Raw genomic sequence first — 15,118 nt, 5'->3', positions numbered from 1 at the left:
AATGCATGTAATAGTAGAAGACCTGGAACAGAATAACAAAATGAACTATTGAAAATTGCCAAAATTAAATGAAATGGACTCACTAGTTTTGAAGGGACACACCTCCAAAGTCACCAAATTATTAGTGTTGATGTGCAATCCATTTTAATTGCAGCATTTTCCGAAGCAGGTGTACATGTCTAGGTTCCTCTCCTTTAGTCCTAAATGTAAGATAAGTACTAGCTTTTTTTCCCACTGCTTTGCAGTCTGACAACATTGCAAATTAGTTCAGTTCACCGTGGGAAAAGCTGCAGAACAGAACAGCCAGAGCAACACAAGATAAGCAAATATTAAATGCCAATGAAACAGACAATTTATTAAAATTATTTCTGCAGTACCATAGAAAAGTAACAAATCATACAAAAAGAAAAAACACTGAATCAATGGCATCCTGAGATTTAGTTCTCCTATTCTCTCACAGCTACTGTGTTTGCTACTGGTTCAGACAACTTAATGGACTGCATGAACTTAAAGGTTGTTTCCAAGGAAAAAGAATCTATGAATCTATGACTCTAGCTTAACTATTAGACCCTAATTATCTAGACCCTTGCTTAACTATTAGAATCAATTCAATAGCATTGTATTTTGTTTTGGCATCAACAACAACATTTGAATTGTATCACACATGCCTAGATTTCTGAGGGACAGTTCAACAAGCAACTTACACATGTGAAATAATCTACAGAATGGAATGCAAGGAATTTAAGAGAGAGAAAGATAAAGAACACAAGAAAATACAAGTATTTTTTAATCATGCAAAAGAATAGAAAAAAATCTTGTAACTGTATTTGGACAAAGAATACAAAATTATTCTTTATATTAATATTAAATTTAATAATATCTTATTAAATTATTCTTAAGCTATCAAGAAGCCACAATAATAACTAATAATATATTTGCAAAAAGTTATTATTTTACTAAATATGATAGTAAAATATATAATAAATATATATAAATAATAATAATAATATTTAAAATAAATAAATAAAAATATATAAAGAAATAGTTCTTTAATAAATGGTTTTTCATACCAGAGAAATCTATTTTATATTTAAATATCTTCCAAAAATAGACATATTTTTTGTAAAGTTTTTTCTTCTTTTTTAAACCCACCAAGGTAATTAGCTGCATTGTTTCAAAGTGACTTATGATGATTTTAAACAGATGAAAATTCAGACATAAATTTAGACTATCTTCTAATAATACTCCCAGTTAGAAAAAAAGGAATGGAAGTCAATACACAGAAGAAGCAGAACTTACATACAGACTTTACACTCAGTGATCCTGTTATATTCATTAGTACATGTTTTAATAACATCCTCTCAAAAGCCATAGAGTTGTTCAAAAAACAAGACCACACACCTGAAGTTTTACCAACTCTATTTCTTCAGAAAAAGTAAAATTTACTGCATATTTAAATAGTACTAGGTACAAGTTGGTTATATTAGACCCTATGCAAACTTAAAATTATTAGTAAAGGCTTATATATAAAGGGAAAGCAAATCAGTGTGATCAGTAGATGGTTTATGATTAGGAAAATCCTTAAATCCAAAGGAACAGATTTCAGGGTGGCAGAGGAACCATTGGAGAGCCCTAAGAACAGGAATCAGTCTTGAGTATCTTGGTGGGCTGGATGGTTGAACTCAGTGAGGTGCAATCAGTGGTTTGATGTCCGTGTGGAGCCCAGTGACAAGTGGTGTCCCTCAGGGATGGAAACAGCATCTCAACATCTTTGTTGGTGACAGGGACGGAGGATCAAGGGCACCTTCAGCAAGTTCTCTGATAACACTGAGCTGTGTGGTGTGGTCACCACACTGGAGGGAAGGGATGCCATCCAGAGGGACTGGACACGTACAAGACAGTCTTTGTTGAGAGGTGGGTCTGTATGAACCATGTGAAGTTCAACAAGGCCAAGTGCAAGGTCATGGCAATCCCAAGCACAAATACAGGCTGGGAGGAGAATGGATTGAGAGCAGACCTATGGAGAATGACTTGGGACTTTAAGTGGATGAGGAGCGCAACACAACCCAATAAAAGGAAAGTTATTCTCCCCCTCTGCTCTGGTCTTGTGAGACTCCACCTGGAGTGGGTGCATCGAGATCTGGGGCCTCCAACATAAGACCAACAGACCTGTTGGAGCCAAGCTGAGAGAGTTGGGGATGTTCATCCTGGAGAAGGCTCTAGAGAGACCTTAGAGCAGTACATAAGAGATGGGAAGATGGACAGGGACTTTTTACATGGGCATATAGTGACAGAACAAGGGGGAGTGTCATTAAACTGCAAAGAGTGTAAGTTTATATCACACATTAGGAAAAATTATTTACTGAGAGGGTTGTCAGGCATTGGAACAGGTTGCCCAGAGAAGCTGTGGATGCCCTGTTCCTGAAGCTGTTCAAGGCCTGGTTGGAAGAGGCTTTGAGAAATCTGGTCTAATGAAAAGTATCCCTGCCCATGACAGGGGGGTTGGAACTACGTGATATTTAAGGTCCCTTCCAAAACAAACTGTTCTATGATTCTGTGATAATAAGATGGACCAGAGATAATTGTCCCTTCCTAATGTCCTATTCAATCAAAGAATTGCAGAACCTGAAGCACAGCTCTGTTTATATTTTTGACCATGGATGGCAAATATTTGCAGGCCATTAGCAACCTACACAATTCCTTTCATCAAGGTAGTGTACAGGAGACGTCTACTGCAGACATGCCAAGAAAAATAAATTTAGAGGGAATTTTTACCTGAAATGAAGTAATCAAAGACATTAACACTGCTGCATGGGAAAGCTGAGTTGTACACTACTATAGAAAAGAAAATTACACATAAAGTAGATTAGAATATTTATTTAAAAAATCCTGCCAGACCTGTTTCTGGAATTGTCAAAATGCCAGTGAATAGATGGGAAATTTAAACAGAACCTTGTTAAGAAAATGTGATGCAGCAGAGTCATGTACATATGCCAGATTATATTAAAGGTTTATGTGTGGCTAACATAGTAAAACAGGAACTTATGTATCTAATATCTGTCATTCCTGCAGACCTAATACCTGTTATAACCAGTCTAAGTTTCCGCCTTAACCAAAATTGAAGTCTGATATGTGAAAGGAGTTTTAAAGGGAAAAGCATATGTTTGACTTGCAAAAGTAGGGTAAGTATCACTTGTGTCTAGTACAGTGCAAAATATGCATGTAATTAGTTTTTTTCTGCTGGGTTCTGCTGAAGCTTGTGTATTATATTTTTAGAAGATTCAAATGTTACATAATTTGAAAATTCTTGGATGAAGTTCCAGGGCAACATTTACCCTGTGCGTAATGAACGTGCCCTGCTAGACAATGTAGGGCCTATAAAATACACCGAATGTCATAGGAATTCAGTAGGCTTGAAACCCACAATCTTGAACATTTCAGGACATATCAGACAGCTGACTAAAGGGATGACTGGATGAAAAGTATCTGCTTGCCTAACCGTGATTCTGGTTATCTAAACACCACATTGCTCTGTTAAAAAGGGTGTTTGTAACATCAACTCTTAGAAGTTCTATTATCTCAAAGAGGAATCTGCTGGGAGAAACAACACTAAGATAATGACAAGAACCTCTAGTCCAATCTCACAAGCACCAGTGTATAGTACATGCAAGCTGACTGTGCTTTATGTCTGAGCTCTGCTCTATAACCATGAGAACACTCACAGATTTCACTTCCACTTTGAAAATCACATTATCAAATACAATTTTCTTGGTAACTACATACTCAGTGGATACTGAAAGAAAAAACCCAACTACAAGTACATATGATGAAGATGAAATCACATGCATGTACTACGAAAGAATCCTACTAACAAACACCCCCCCCCCCCCCTTAATACAATTGCTCTGAGAATTAGAATGAAGGACAGTTGTATCAGTGTTCATGTGGATTATGGAAATCAAAGACAGATCTATATTAGTATTACTGATCCCACTTTAAAAAATACTCTATTTAAAAAAACCAAAAACCTCTAAAACCAACCCAAAATCAATCAAAAAAAAACCCCCAAAACAAAAACACACCCAAATAAACCAAACCAAAAACCAAAACCAACCAACCAAACCCCAAAACTAAGCAAAAACAAAGAAACAAACCAAAAACCCATAAACAAACGAAACAAAACAAAAAACAAAACAGGAAGGATACAAAATAACTGAAGGAATTCACACAGGAATTTTAATACAATGTTAAAAACACAAGGAAAAGTGTAGAAAAAATTGCCATACAAAAAAGAAAAGAAATCCTGGACTCACTGACTTAGAAAAGAGATAACAATGTGGGCTTATAAAATAACAAATGATGCAGTGAAAATATACTGAGCTACTATAACTCAGAAACTGTAAATTCCAAAGTACAAAAAGAAATGCCAAAGGTCAGCATTGCAGTGCTTGTCTTGTTTGCTGTCAGAGCCTTAACAGGGAGCTTTTAAGATACCTCACATCAGAACTCTTATGACTGTGACCTAACCTGTCTATCAGGACATTCAATTAACATCACCCAATATCCCAAAAGTCTTTTGCTTCTCCTTACTTTATATCCAAGGTTCTCACTTATATTCTCAACAGATGCAATCATATTGTCTCCCTAAAATTTCATTCTGGATTTTACCCAATTTCTTTTTTGTACTTCCTCAGGCAATATCCATCAAATACTGATTATTCAGAAGACACTGTCAGCTATTTGTGCCACTGGCAATTTGTAAGCTTCTCTGTATTTTTTTCCTTCAATTGGTCATACTGTTCTCCTTTACTCAAGAGAACTAAAAGTAATTGTAATCATTTCTTCATTTTCTCCGTTGCCCTCAACTAAGCAGAATCTTTGTATGTAAATCAAGCCTCACAATCATCAAGAACCTAACATGAAATTTTCTTTATTAAGATGATTACTCTGTAAATGCAATATTCTTGCCTTTTTCTCTGTAGAATGGGTTATGAACTCCAGCCACAGGCTGAATATAGGAAAAAAGAACAGCTTTGATCCAGTGCAGCCATTTCTGTGTTTTCATGCCTTAAAGGACTTAAATACCTTTTCCTGAGGAATAGTTCAGTGTTAGCAACCATGTGCCTCAATATAAATCCTAAGCAACAAGCACTGAATTAATCACTTTCTTGGATGTGGGCCTGTTAATACCCTTAAAAAAACAGAACTGGTAATCCAAATGATCCTCTGTGTGTTTTTTATCTCAGGCTGAAGCAGGCTGAATATTATTATTTCTGAAGAATGCAATATCTCTCAGAGGAAGCATCACCAGTATTTTCTGAGTTCTACCTAAATTGCAGACTCTAAATGGGGACAGCAAAGAATGTTAGCAAATCAGTTGAATCTTTCACAATTTCTCTATTAATAATTTTCTGGACTTGATTCTATCACTTCTGAAATATTAAACTGAAACACCTGTGTTTCAAATAAAAGTAATAGTGGAGAACTTGCATGTTTTTTATTGCTTCAATCAATAATCTGCAGAAGTGCACAACACTTAGCAAGAGATCAAAGAGCCCAAAAGGCATTGAGGTTTCCCCAAACATCTCCTTTTTTAACTGTCTGAAAGTGAAATTATAAAATAACATATCATCCATTGGTAGCAAGTATTACCAACTTTTACAGGTAATTAAGCCAAACTACTTTGATTCTGGCATGAAAGACCTTCCCTATTTATACACAGAAGACAGTTGTGAGAGCCACACTTCACTTTCCCTCAGTGCAGGGCTACAACTTCACTGCTCTGTACATCTGCAGCAGCCTCCTTGCTTCCTGTGATAGGATGTGGACAGGCATATTGCTACTACTCCCCACTTGAAGTCATTTGTTGTCTCCTGAAAGATGAAATGAGCCCTAAGGGAGCACCCTTAAGAACTATCTAGCTTGCATGCTGCTTGTTGGATCACAGTAAGCCTCAAGGCAACATGATTACTGCTGCTGTCAAACAGTTTGACTTTAAGGAGCATATGAACTCAAAGTTAGTGATAACAGTCTTACAATTGAAGTTTTGGGTTAATTCTACATCTAAGTTTAAACTGGCTGTAAACTAAAAAATCAATATGTAAACCACACATAGTTACACAAAAACCACATCTACTGTGAGCTGACTTTAAATAATATCCATAGATGTTAAAGCCTATGGCTATTTTTCTATTTGTTTGATTATTTCTGTATACAAAACTCAAGTAAAATAAATACTAATGGAACAAACGATAAAAAATACAGTCATATTTTTCATAGTCAGTTCCTCAAATGCAGAGGAATACAAATATGTTGGTATAAACATTTTGCAACCTTTTCCATAGAAAAAAATAGGGGAAGCAATTTGCAAATGAATGAGATTAGTTGTTAGTGTCTTTGATTTCTGCAAATACATTCAGTTATTCACAGGTAGCTGCTGTGGCTGACAGTCTTTGACTTAAAACTAATGGGCAACAGCATATTGCTATATGTCTTTTTTTAGGAAATCACACATCAGTTAATTAATATACCCTCCATAGCATCTGTATTTTGTAACCTGAATAAGTGTGTTTCAAGGCTGAGTGTTTCACTCATCCAAACCTACCCAGAAAGTGGTCTATGGCCACTAAGCTACACTCATGAAAAATGTAACTCTTAAATATGTTGATCAGAAGTCTAAAGGTAAATCACAAAAAAAAAACATAGAAAAAGAAAGCGTCCAACATACAGATTTAAATATTTGTCTTACGTACAGTGATCCAAATTCAAAGTACTACAATGTAGTGCAGAAATAATTAAGATAGACTATTCTGATAAACACATAATCTCATAACAGCGATGGAATTAATGTTCCAGAGTCTATGGGGATATAATTCACAAGAATTCAATTTGAGAAGATCACTGGACTAAATCAGAGCTTGGACATTATGCTTTCACTTATTTTAATTAAAACTACAGTTCTTTGTTCAGTCTTTTGACATCAGCAACCTAAACAGCACAGGTCTTCCATAGCCTCATTTTTTTTTTCTGGGGTTTAGTTGTCAATATATGACAAATGTGAATACTTTGATTTTGTATACTGTTCTTGAATTTTACAGCACTGTCAATAGCTATATAAGATGAAAGGGGGAGAAAAATCAGATGTGATTAGAGTACTCAAACTCTAGTTCTGGTTTCCCCCGTATTGGTATTACTGTATTAAACTGACTTCACATTAATATTTTTCCAATGACTACTTCTGAATCCATGTTTGAATTTGATCAGACAAATTAGATGTCCATGATACATTGTATTTAGAAGAGATGGAGCAAAGTTACACTAGTAATTAAAATAGAATGAGAAAACTGTATTTGTAAGCATATCACATGGAAGAACAGGTATCTACCAAACAAGTAGGAACACCTGGACAGGTGGCTTTAGGTCATGCACAGATGGCCTGCAGTAAATCGACAGCTTCAGAAATATCTTAAACTTGTTATGCACTCATGGATCAGTTGCACAGCCCATGCACAGGGAGGATGACATGTCCTGGATTCACCTAATGCACTCCATGAGCTGGGAAAGGCTGATCTGCCTCTTTTTCCACAAACAAAACAACTGGGGAGGCTGCTGCTGCTATCACTATCGCTCAGGATTTCAGATTATCCAAGAAAGCAGCAGGGTAGTAGGTAACTTGCAGTAATTTACTGGAACACTGTTAAACTAGTTAGTTGGTTATAAGAAAATGGAAAAAAAAAAAGTTGGATTCTACTTACTGTTTTCTAAATTAGTCTTTACTGGTCAAGGTCATTCATATAAGTGAGCTCTAATACTCTAATAGAAGGTGGAGTAAGAGAAAATGAGGGCAGATTTATTTGTACAAAATTAGAAGAAATACAAGAAGGGGAAGGAGTTTGAGATGTAGATAGTATATTAAGAAAAGTATTCAGCTATGTACCTGACCTGAAAACTTAAAGTAAAAAATTAATAATAAATGAAGAAATGGGAATGAAAAAGGCACAACATGTTTCTTAATCCTTTTACTTAGCAAATTAATGGTCTGTTTTCATCATATTGCATTTTTCTCCCAGAACTTAGACTGCAGTCTTTTAAGTCAACTTCTGCATGTATTCTAAAAACTTTGATGTTGTCCTGTTCTGAAATATGTAAGCATTAAATATTTAAATTAGTGAATGTGCTCTCATCCCTAACTTCTCTATTGTGCATTTTATATAGTTAAGAAGGCTAACATCATATTGAACTCACAAAGATGCCAAGTCTTCACTGTCCTCTTGCTTCATTTATTCCCCTGACATTCTGATAGAAATATCTTATTAGGAAAGTAGCTGCTCTCAGAAATGAAGCAATGAAATCAGGACAATTTCAAGTTTTCTGTAATGGCTTTAAACATGCTGCAAAAAGCCTGAACTCACTTTGGTAAGAGGTATCTTATAGAAAGAAATTTTCTGTAACTTTGATGAAATGGTAGAGACAATAATTTTGAGAAAAACACCCAGTTATTTTAAATAATAAGATACAAAAAAAAAAAAAAAAAAAAAGAAATGCAAGAGCACTGATAAAAAGGACTGGGATAGCTGGAAAGAATAATCAAAAGTAATAAAATCCAATGCCTTTGGCCAGAGGTTTAGATTAACCTAAAGGAAAAAACAAAGCACTAAGAAAGGAAATATATCACAAGGTAATGTTGGAAGCCAAGCCATTATCATAATCAGACATCTCATTTCACACTTTGCCTCAGATGCTCCCTTCTCAGCACAAGAAATGGGACAAATATCAGTATTGAAAAAGGTTCATCTGCCATTGTCTGGAGATGAATTAACACAGATTTTAATTTTTTTTATAATGGACATGTAATGCAAGAGATATGTAAAAAACATAAAATGGTTGATACATGCAGATGAATAATTAAAATTAGGGCTAATTAAGAAAGACATTAAATCATGTTCAGTATTACACAACAATACAAGAAAGAAAATAACAATGAACTCCAAGGACTTTGCCAGACCGTATCAGATGTAAATCCTCCTTCATTCTTATTTTTGATAAAAATTCAACTAATGTATTTGAATATTTTATTTTGCATTAGAAAAAGCAAAAATAAGTTAATGCCTAAGCAGAAAAAGTTTAACTTCTTTTAATACAAAAAACTGGAGCGAATTAATATGTGTATAATGGAGGTTTACTTTAGTAACACATGCATCAATACTACTAAAGAAGAACACTGTGCTGATAACTACTGGCAACTACTCTGCACCCCAGAATGCTATAAACTTTGTTTCTTATCCCTGCGATTTTAATGCACTTTTATATTGGTATATTTTTGTGTGAATTTTTAACAAAGATAAAAGAGACTCCAGAATTCATCATAATTTAATTATCTCTTCCACATTCATAGCTCGCATGAAAACTTTTCTATCATTTAGTTTATAAAGATTTTACTTACACAAACGGAGTCTTTTAATCCATCTAACTGAGAAATGCATTCACTTCTTAGAATACTCCAAGTCTTATACTTATACCAGTCATACTGCAGGTATGATTTTAGTTGTGCATATCTCCCTCACTCCTGAGGGACACTTGCAAAGTGAAGAACTGACAGATCTTGATCCTGGTAAGGTCACAGGGACTTAGCTATATTATAGCTTTGCTTAATCCTCATTGGTTTTGCCTACTGAGCACAAGGCTGTTACCCTGACAACACAACAGCAGTTACCACAGTATCCAGAAATACATATGATGTCCAGATTTAAGGTATATCCCACCTGAAAATGTATTATTTAATGCTATTTTCTATAGATAATTGTAGGGGGGAAAAAAGGCTGTGAAGATCTGTACACTCTTCTGTTAAGCTTGTTACTATTACTTACTTCAAGGACATTCCCTAAGTAGGTTGAACACTTGTGAAATTCAGTTCTTGAATTAGTGAGTACATGGAACAAAAGTCACAGTAAGAAGCCATGGAATGTAAGGGAATTTCTGAATGTTTATATAAATTCCTATAAAGTGTGAAATACAACATGAGAGAAAGCAAAAGAAAGTCACTCGACAATTTGTCTAACAAGAGAGCAATAATTGCTAGGCTAGAAAGGGAGGAACCACCTGAGGTCTAAAGTTAGAAGTTTGGAAACAAGTCTAAAGGAGGATATGGAAATGAGATGTAAGAAACTACACACTGCAGCAATATTCTACAAAAATACATATGGACAATGGCTATGTTTTTCAGTTCAGAACAAGGATTTTACAATAATTAAGATAAAATGTGAAACAAGGGAAAACAAACGCATCAGACCTGTAGATGAATATGGAAGCTGTGATTCTAGAAATATTCTTCAGTAACTAATAGAAAAAAACTCAAAACACTGAGATAGTAAATCTAGCCAGACAGATAGATAGATAATTTCTATAGATAGATAGATAGACAGATAATTTCTTGTAAATCATCAAAAGCATGCAATACTATGACACACAGAATAGTTCCTATACAAAATTACTTCACTGGTTTACATTTGTTCAAGTAATGCTGACAGGGTCAGTTTCTGGTGGCAAATTACTTACCTGGCCCCATATCAACTAATTTAATATGAAAGTAAAATGCTGTTAAAAATCTTTTCTTGTGTGCACTGGCTATGTAACAGAAATGCGCTATATGATCATGTGTACTCTAACTCAACTTGCACCAGGTAAATTCAGTACTAATAACTGAAATTTTACGTAAGAAATGCTCACTTACAGGTGTCTGAGTGATTTTAGCTGGGATGAAGTGAGACTGAAGAAACCTCATGGTTAATGGAGTAATGTCCAAGCCTGAGCCAGGCATTGCAATGGACTTTCCAGTAAAAAACTATTAGAAGACAAGGATTTAATCAACTGACAAAACAACAGTTTGTATCTAAGCAACACAGGTCACCAAGAATACATCACTCCACTCATATAATTGTTTTCCTATTGAATATGGTTATACATCAGCTTTCAATTTTCTTTTTCAAATACCTCAAGTGTACAAGCTTACGTGACAAAAAAGATCAGGCTAGCACAACTATGAAGACAATTTCCCATGACATTGACCTTCCATCTTGAGGAACAGTGACTTAGAATGTGAAGAAAATTATTGCGGGGTTTGGGGGGAATTTTTGACTTTGCTTATTTAGTTTTGTTTTTAAACTCCCAACAAACAATGATGAAGAGTTCATCTGACCGGCCTACATTTGTCAGTGTGGAACCCTGGGAGCTGGAAAAACTATCAACTCTGTTGCTTTCAGAAAAAAAGTAGAATGTATAATTTGACTTATTTTCCTAGAGACTGAATAGTAAATAAATAAATAATAAACCTGAACCATTGAAAGAATGCAGTAAGAGAGACAGGACCTATTTCCATAGATGCTAAGATAGTACAGTGATCAGCAAGATGTAGCAGGCAAAGCAGCAAAACCACAGTTACTCAAAGAGTATTTGTTGAATACCATCTGTACTTTAGTCTCCTCATGGTTCATGTTTTTGAGTAAAATTGTGAAAAGTTATTTTGAATAAAACAATGCTTATATAAAATTGTTAGTAATTACTTACTTGTTTCAGTTCTGAGAAAGCTGATATTTACACAGGTGACTGAACCACACAAAATGTGTACATTGAAAATACAGTAAAAAGAAACTAAGGGGCTTTTGGAAAATGACAGACTGTTTAAATTATTTTTAAAAAGAGTGTTCAGTTTGTAAAGACTATGAGTAGCTTGCATTATCAATGCCCTGTGAAATCAGTTGTAAAATACTGTACACATTTTAAAAATAATGTTAATACACAACCAAACCATTAATTAGGCATTTTAAGCCTTAACATTGAAGTTTCACCTAAGACTTAGACTTTTATAAGAAATATAGCTGCATTTAGAAAGACAGCTAATGGTATTAGATAAAATACTTACGGCAAACCCCCAGGGTTAATTCTTAAAAAGTTTGAAGCGGGTGACAGTTGCAAGCATAGTTGTGTGGACATCACGTATTTTACATCTGTACAAAAGAAAAGAAAAGAAAAGGACTATAGCTAGGAAAGGAAGCTAATTTCACAAATGCCTTAAAATTTAATTAATTACTTAATTTCTGTAAGTACATTTTCAGTTGCCTAACACAGAAAAAAATAACTGCAAATGCTTAAAAAAGAATTATGACTGATGTGACAATCTAAACTTATTTTAAAAGAATTGCTAGTTCTGTATAAACAGCATAGATTAGACAGAATAAACAGCAAAGATTTCAAATTCATTCCTTTTGGAGGAATACTGGGCATGATAAAAGCAAAACTAAAAGGATATAGGGCTTTCTGCAACAAAAGAAGGAATAAGAAATAGGAAAAGACAGTGATCACATAAAACAAGCACACTCAAGGTTAGTTTATAACTAAAAGCACAATTCCCACGTGATAGTTCATGCTCACACTCACTCTAGAGGAACCACGAGTCCTTATGCTCCTACAACAATCATATAAGAATGAAGGTAGAAATTATGTTAAAATATATTTGAAGTAATACTAATGTATGGAAAACAACCAAAGTAACACTAAAAACAAGATCCAAATTGATCACAATTGATACTTTATCATAGAGTTAATACCTGTATTGTCATTTGGCTGAGAATCATTAGAACTAGGAACATTTCCTTCAAATACAGGCCACTCAGGATTCCAAATCCCCACCTCTTGCTCTTAAACAACTTATTTCCTTCCTGTTTTTTGCAGATGGGGTTCTACAAATCTAGGTAGCCAAGAAATTCCTCTAAAAATTCTATTACATATTTCCTTAAGTTACTATGGATGTATGTTAATTATACTGTAACACATATCAGTTTGTATTTGTGATCAGATTGTGAGATAGATTCTGTGTTAATACTGTGTTAACATGGATAGTGAACTGAAACTTGTCAGAGTTTTCTGATTCATTCACAGAATTAAATATTTCTTTTCTTCTAAGGACTCTGATATCTCCCCATATTCTCTAAAACTTTTATCAAAAATTGTTGATTTCTTTCCTATGAGATTACTTCTTTTTCTGGATCCACTAGTGATTACATCCTTCCAGACCACTGGGACAAACACTGAAACATAAATTTGACAACTCCAAAAGGATTAAATTATTTAAACGACACAACAAGATTACAGAACCTCAGGTAACAAGAACATTTACTTTCTAAATGCTCAACATATTGTAAAAGCACAAACTAAGAATGAAAAGAAAGTAACAATAAGCAGTCACACATACCTCAGGGTTAGGTCAGCTGGAAGAATTTGTCAAAGTATTACAAGTCTAATTAACAGTTTTAGCTGAAAAAGCAATGAAGTACGGTTTCAATTGATTTTTTTCAAAACATCTTATATGTCTTTTAACATCTCTTGTATTTACTAAATTAACTTCACTTTTAAAGTAAAATTTCACCAGGATTGTTAAAGAATTTAATCAAAACAAAGCATTATTAGACATATAGAAAACAGTATGTTTTCATTGTCTGCAAAGAGAAAAAAAGAGACAAATGGTTTAATAACTTACATCATGTTGCACAGCTGGGGGCCTGAGCAGGACAAGGATTTGTTTCACACTTCTTGTTTCAAAATCTCTATGTATTCTTTAAGGCTCCTCTTCCTGAAAGTTAAGCACAGGTTAAAAATGGAATACTAGACACAGATACTAAAATCAGACATAACATTTTCTATTTCCTAAAAACTAATGTAGCTTTCACCTACAATAGAGAATGAATTCTTTAATATGATGATGATAGATTTTTTTTTTAATGTCATACTTAATTATGCCTTTTCAAGTGTGCTGAGGTAATTACAGGAAGTAATAACAAACTGAAACAACCCAAATTCCCAGCATCTCCATGTATCTGTCATACAAGTTTTCAATCAGTGCAGTTCCAATTTCTATTTTTCTATTATAACTACTGATCATTACAGCAATTACTTTAAGACAGGCACTAATCTTAACAGTTTTACAGTATTAATTCATGTTTAACTACCTGTTTGTTTATATATTTCTTGTTTATACTTTTCCTACAAGAGAATATTTTTTGGATTGGAGAGCTAGAAAGGTATGCCATAATCTTCCCCTTTTCTGCAAAGGAATGAAGTTGGTTTTGTGGTCCGGAATACAATGATACAATATATACAATGATTTTTGACCTCACCTTTCTCCTAGTAGAGTAAGGCTTATAAAACCAGTTTTTAAAACTGAGACTTTTTTTAAAAACAGAGAGTCTCAAACTCTTCATCAGAGGTATATGCCATTTAGAACTTTCAAAATTTCCTCATCCTTCTAGATTCAAGTGGAGAAATATAATCTACATAGAGTCTTACATAGTCTGTAAAATGTGACAGATCAAGTGATTGTCTCTGGTTAATAAAATGAATCAATTAATTTCAGAGAACATTAAAGACAATATTAGCAACTGGTTGAAACAAAACAAACTGTCTAAGACTTTATTTCTCTATTTGCATCAAGAAGGCCGCTAAAATTTTACAAATTTTAGATGGCATATTCCATTACCGAAGAGTTTGAGACTCTTCTAGAGTTATAATATATATAGAGTTATATATATATAAAACAAAATATTTTTTGTACAATGAACATACTTCAACACAGTGCAACAAACGTATTACATTTTCATATTAAGAGAAAGTTTAAACAGTATTGAACATGTTGTATCTTTTTTCTCTTTCAGAATCAAATAACACAATGAACTCCATGTCAGGAAATTTATACTTATAGCAATTTCAGAGCTGTTAACTTAAAAATCAAATAGGTAATATTGAGATTATCAATTATGCAGTAGTCAATATCTGGAAAGTCTAGGAATGTAGTTCAATGATCTGAAATTACTAAAGACCTCTTAATGAAAAAAAAAGCCCATATGAATGACTAAAAAAAATCCCAAACAATCCACAATCCACAAACAGTTTTTTATATTTTGCTGACTGTGTACCGATTCTTTGCAATCTTGATGTTCTTACTGTCTGTAAAATAGTGATAGAACCAGAAAGACTTGAGCTAATATATCTTCCAACAATGTATTTGTTTCCCATATATATGTGTTCTGAATTTTATTAGATAGAGAGGTCATCCCTTCCTAAGGTTCAG

At 34.0% G+C, this 15,118-nt stretch overlaps 1 protein-coding gene across 9 annotated transcripts in view; it reads right to left on the bottom strand.

The window, feature by feature from the left end:
• Nucleotides 1-15,118, bottom strand: part of PRLR (prolactin receptor) — a 152,458-nt gene that overhangs the window by 117,074 nt on the left and 20,266 nt on the right. For 2 of the 9 annotated variants that reach the window (XM_086867672.1, XM_086867674.1), the window contains exons 3-6: nt 13,532-13,624; nt 13,247-13,308; nt 11,918-12,002; nt 84-287 (exon numbers count right to left, since the gene is read on the bottom strand). The gene's annotated coding sequence lies outside the window, so the exon portion shown is untranslated. Of the gene's footprint in view, nt 1-83; nt 288-11,917; nt 12,003-13,246; nt 13,309-13,531; nt 13,625-15,118 lie in introns of those variants that run through there. The other 7 variants (XM_086867680.1, XM_086867679.1, XM_086867678.1 and 4 more) reach the window with 5 other exon arrangements.

This window comes from Cyanistes caeruleus, chromosome Z, assembly GCF_971803275.1.
Source record: "Cyanistes caeruleus chromosome Z, bCyaCae1.hap1.1, whole genome shotgun sequence".
Classification (NCBI taxonomy): Eukaryota; Metazoa; Chordata; class Aves; order Passeriformes; family Paridae; genus Cyanistes; species Cyanistes caeruleus.
The sequence above is the reverse complement of the archived record's forward strand: the minus strand, read 5'-3'. Positions and strand labels throughout refer to the sequence as shown.